Here is a 6,147-nt window from a genome sequence, read left to right on the forward strand (position 1 = left end):
AGAAGAAGAAGAAGAAAGCACTGCTTTAGCTTCGGCCTCGAGTACTTTCGCATTCTCGATATCGACAGCAAGGTCAAAGCCACGAGCATGTATCTCCTCGAGATTCTCTCTCCGAGACTGGCATTTAGCCTCATCTTCATCTTCTCCACTCTCGGATCCACTCCCGCTCCTGGAGTCATCAGAAGAAGAAGAAGAAGAAAGCACTGCTTTAGCTTCGGCCTCGAGTACTTTCGCATTCTCGATATCGACAGCAAGGTCAAAGCCACGAGCATGTATCTCCTCGAGATTCTCTCTCCGAGACTGGCATTTAGCCTCATCTTCATCTTCTCCACTCTCGGATCCACTCGCGCTCCTGGAGTCATCAGAAGAAGAAGAAGAAGAAAGCACTGCTTTAGCTTCGGCCTCGAGTACTTTCGCATTCTCGATATCGACAGCAAGGTCAAAGCCACGAGCATGTATCTCCTCGAGATTCTCTCTCCGAGACTGGCATTTAGCCTCATCTTCATCTTCTCCACTCTCGGATCCACTCGCGCTCCTGGAGTCATCAGAAGAAGAAGAAGAAGAAAGCACTGCTTTAGCTTCGGCCTCGAGTACTTTCGCATTCTCGATATCGACAGCAAGGTCAAAGCCACGAGCATGTATCTCCTCGAGATTCTCTCTCCGAGACTGGCATTTAGCCTCATCTTCATCTTCTCCACTCTCGGATCCACTCGCGCTCCTGGAGTCATCAGAAGAAGAAGAAGAAGAAAGCACTGCTTTAGCTTCGGCCTCGAGTACTTTCGCATTCTCGATATCGACAGCAAGGTCAAAGCCACGAGCATGTATCTCCTCGAGATTCTCTCTCCGAGACTGGCATTTGGCATGTTCGATAATACAGAATGCTCGAGCCTGAGCAGCATCGAAAATTTCTTTTGCTCGAGCTTGAGCGGCCTTGGCATCGGATCGGTAGACAACAGCAATTGCCTCAGTATCAACTTTAGCCATCTCAACCTCGGATTTGGATTTTGCCAATTCGATGGCCAACCGAGCCTCGAGCTCCTCCATTTTCTTGGCCTGAGCTGAGCTTTCCTCCTTTATGCTTTAGAGCTGATGTTCGATCGATGACAGTTGGGCCCGAGCAGTCTCTTTCTCCGAGGCAAGGCGGTCCATGTTTTGCTCCCACCCCAAGGTCTCCGCCTTCTTTGTGCTGGCCTCCTCACGGAGCTGCTCGATCTTCTCGGCCTTCTGCTGAACCTAAAGAATTGAAATATTAGTCGTCGTTCCCGAATTGATATATCGAGCTTCTAAAGGGATTCGTTATACCTGCTCAATCAGGTCGGTCTGCTCTTTATGAGTTGTGGCCAACTCGGCTCGGAGGTCCTTAATCTCCTCTTCTTTTTGTCCACTGAGAAGTTTGAGGGCATTCCTCTCCTCCGTAAGCCTTCAAAGATCGGTCTCTCATCGGCTCAGCTCTGCCCGAGATTTGGAAAATGCATTTCGGTGAAGTGTCAAGTCCTATGCAGAAAGAAAAGAAGTTAGACAAAAAAGAAATAAGCACAAATATAATATCAATAAGGGGAATAGAGACTTGTCCGGCTCATAAGTCGTTGAGCCTCATCGAAGATACTCGATGCATCACCTACGTCGGTAGTATCTTCGACTCCTGTGAAGCAACCACGGAAAAGGTCCTCCCCTACGTGGACTGTTCCCACATCGGGGGTCCCCATGGCCTGGGCTTCTTGAATCTGCCCCTCGGAAAATGTGGGGAGGGGCGGCGAGTCACTAATATCTATTTCCCCAAGCAAGACACTTGGGGCATTCTCTTCATTTCGAAGGGCTTCGGAAGCGGCCCCTTCAAACACATCCACCGATTGTTCGTCACGGCGGGAGGCATCGTCAGTCTCCGATGGCTCGGGAACTTTGCTCGGAATCTCCCGAGATCTCCTCGGTCCGAGGCTGAACCTCTTCAATCAATACCGGCTCAGCGGCCTTGGGGACCTTGGTGCTCCTCTTTCGAGCCACCAGCTCGTAGTCAGCATCTTTGTTTTCCTCTTCTTTATCTCGTAGTCGCTGAGCAACATCGGCAGACAGGGTGACGGTGTCGTTCTTCGACTTGCGGGCCTTGTCTTTTTAGGCTTTGGAGTCTCGGAGGGTGAGACCCTTTTTCTTTTCTTCTCCTTCGATGGCTTCGGGACCGGGGGCGGAACCTCCTCCTCCCTAGACAGGGGCCTCATGACGGTAATGTCTCCGAGGCCTATGCGAAAATAAACCAAGTGAATGAGAGGGGAAACATTTCGGAAAAAGATCATCAAATACATGAAAAGAAGCTTACCATGATTTTTGGCCTCCTATCGGCCCCTTGCCAAATCGTGCCACGAGCGCTCGGCATATGGAAAAGTCGAGGCCAATTTTCGAACCCAGCCCTCAAGATTTGGAATTGCGCCAAGCATCCAAGAAACCGATGCATCGTAGGAAAGGGTACGAATAAGAAAAGGCAAAAGAAACAAAACAATAAACAGAAGCTGTAGGTGTGTTTGTACTTACGCTTCATCTTCCATTCATCGGGGAATGGCATATTCTCGATCGGGATTATGTCAGAAATCCTCACTCGGACGAACCGGCCCATCCATACTCGATCCTTATCCCCGTCTATGCTCGAGAACAACACACTGGTAGCCCGATGCTGAACCTTATTAACCCGCCTTGATAGAGACGAGGGTTGTACATTCTGATAAGATGGTCGAGGGTGAAATGCATCCCTTCGACCTTGCTCATGAAGAATCAGAGCAAAATAACGATCCGCTAAAAGAAGGGGTGGATTTGACCTAGGGTTACTCGGTATTGGCGGCAAAAGTCGATGATGACGGGATCGATAGGGCCCAGCGTGAAAGGGTAAGTGTAAACACTTAGAAACCCTTTCACGTAAGTAGTGATGTCCTCTTCGGGGGTCGGAATCACCACCTCTTTGTCTCCCCAGTCGCAATCCTTCTTCACCTGCTCGAGGTCGTCCTCAGTTATCGAGCATATATATCTCAACATTGGCTCACATCGGCCAGGGACCGACGAAGTTTTCTCGACTTTGAAGTCAAAAGTAAGATCATACCCCTAGGAACACACTCCTCGAGGCGTGGCTCCACCGACGTTTTATCGTCGGTCGGCCGCGATGAAGAAGGTTTTTCCTTTTGGGGAACGGTTTTAGATGTTTTTGCCATTTTTATATGGATTCAGAGAAAGAAGAAGATGTGATTTGTTGTTTGAGAAAAGGTTGACAACATGATTTAAAGAACTTGCAGAATTGGAAAACATTAAAGAAGTAGAGTGCTTTGAAAGTAAAGTTTGAGAAAATTATGATGAAGACCTATTTATAATGTTTGCTATGACGGTTCAAAGACAATGGTGACCGACATCAACTGACGCTCATTAATGATTTGAGAACTGTACCAACACGACGCTTCAGTCGCTTGCGTCGCTTACATCACAAGGGTGATGTCATAACTAGTTGAGGTATAAAATCAAAGGCTCGGTTTGTTTCTTCGCATTACACTCCAAGAAATGAGGGGACAATCTGTAAACGGTTAAAATAGGGCTTGCCCGATTTTGCCATTTAATTGTGACCAGGGAATCATGTCGAGGGTCAGTCTGGTAATGGATCAGGTCAGAGCACGAAGATAAGGCATCGAGCTCGAGAATCGAGGTGCTCGTCGAGATAGAGTCCAACAGCGATCGAGATCATATATGACAGACTTCGAACGAAGCACAAAATGGGAAGGCGAGATATCCGTAACCGGCCAAAGATCACGGCGCAAATCCCGAAACAGATCAAATCAAGGGTGGGTTGTTAGGCTAATCATGGAATTTACTTTTGTAATTAGAGTTATACCATAATTAAGATTCCTCTACTATATAAAGAGGAGTCCCCATCATTTGTAAGCACTTTTACATTCACACAGAGATCAAAGCAATACAATATTCACTCTTTAATTTGCATTCTCTTGTTCATCAGTTTGTTGCATTTTAACTGTTATTGCACAACTAGCTCGAGGGTATACTAGCTCTAGGGCTCCGTCAAAATATTGGTTTGCGTTACATTATTATCAATTTCCAGCACTTATCTTTACGTTTATCAAATGGTATAAGGTGAAAACACGTATCCTTGAAATAACGTTATAAGTTTAATTGTTATCCAGTTTTTAGAATAAACACTAATGTTTAGCTGAAAGCATTCGCTCTAAGTATTGATTGGTCTCACAATCCGTTTGTAAAAGCTCCACAAAATCCTTTGCTCCAGCTGGAGAAAATCACAATCTATTCGGTAAGTTGTCATTTAATTAAAAAAAAAAGAAAAAAAAAAAGAAAAGACAATATTACTGTTCAAAGTAGCAGAGTCATCTCAAGATAGACAAAAAAAGTTGACAACTTAACCAAGTAAATAATACTTCTACGTTCCAAGTTTCCCAAGTATCATCAATTGTCCATCGACAAAGGACCAAATGTTTAAAACTAATGCTCATAAGTTTTTTGATAGATAACATATGATTAAGCACTTAAGCTGTTGAAGCAATATGGTCGATAAGTACCAATGTGGGATAAGGGAAGAAGTTTTACAAATAAATTGTACAAAATTGCAACTGTTATAAGTGTTTCATCATTAACTTCTCTCCTATTTATTTATTTTTTATTTCACCAAGTATCTTTTGTTTACTGAATATGACGGTGATGTTAAAAAGAAATATTAAGTGAAAAAGCAAAAGAATAAATAAAAGAAACAGAAATTTGACTACCATTATTGGTACCTTTCCCAAACCTTGAGTATTGTTCGATATTTTCTTATCAGTATTTAGTGCAGGGACACATTAATTTTTTCATATATAAAAATTAGTCATCTTTAAAAGAATAAGAATACTATACAACTGGCTTTTTCTTTTTTTCTCCATTGAGATGGATACATGAAATTAATCTTTAGAAGAGAATTTATGTGATCAAGAAAATTAAATTACCTCAAGAAGAATTGATGTTTCGTGCATGCAACAGTAGATGAAAACCAATAATTAAACAGCACAACAAAAAAAAATATAGCAAAGACTAACTGTATGGGTCAGAATCCGATCTCACGGTAATTAACGGAGTTAATCTCGTCTTGAGCTAATCCATAATTAATAAGTGGTATGGCCACTTATTCGTAACAGGATTCGACTCTTGTCCGATTCAATCTACGAGGGCACGGCCCATTCATTCCCCCATGGGGACGTAAGCTCAGCGTGGCCACGGCCATTTATTGCCAGCTCACGAAGCTCACATCTATAAATACTAAGAGTGGAAGCCCTAGAAAGGGGGCTGCTTCTTCACCACTATTCACAAGAGAGAGAGAGAGAGAAGATAAAAAGATACCCATCTTATGGGAAGAGAAAACACCATTGTAAGGCTCTGAACCTCTTCATGGAGAGGCAGACCAAACAAATATTATCAATAAAAGTTGTTAAGATTTCTTCTCCTAACCTTGAGTACTTATTTTCATGTTCTTCGCTTGGTCCAATGGATTATTATGATTTGCTATGATTTTCCCGTGATTTATTTATATTGTTTTATACTCATAAGATATGTGATAACTTTTGAGCAAACAATTTGGCGCCGTCTGTGGGGATTTCTTAGCAAAATCGCGTAGTTTTTCCATGGACCAAAAGGAAAGAAACGCCGGAAAAAGAAGAAGCAGCCCCCCATAAACAAGCCAAAGCGGCATATCAGGCTGATGGAAGTCGAAGATCTCGAATCGAGATCCAGTTCCTCTGTCTCTCATCTATCGGATGGTGCAAACAAGAAGAAGAAGCCATCCCCCCTCTCTTTTGGGGAGAATCTTCATAAGAGATCTCCCACATCCCTGATAAGGGCTCCAGCCGGAAACCAGCACGGAGGAATCTCGAATCTCGAATCGCCTCAAGACAGCCTATAAACCCTGGTTGGGAAGACAACGGATGAGCCGCTCAAGGTCTCAAATCCAAACCGAGCTTCAGTACTCAATACCCACAATGTGGGACTCAGGCCATGAGCCTTCGTCATCAAGATCGACAAAGTTCAACAACAGTTGAACTGGGACTCAGGTCATGAGCCTTCGTCATCAAGATCGACAAAGTTCAACAGCAGTTGAACTGGGACTCAGGCCATGAGCCTTCG

The sequence above is a fragment of the Nicotiana attenuata genome, chromosome 3, assembly GCF_001879085.1.
Source record: "Nicotiana attenuata strain UT chromosome 3, NIATTr2, whole genome shotgun sequence".
NCBI lineage: Eukaryota > Viridiplantae > Streptophyta > Magnoliopsida > Solanales > Solanaceae > Nicotiana > Nicotiana attenuata.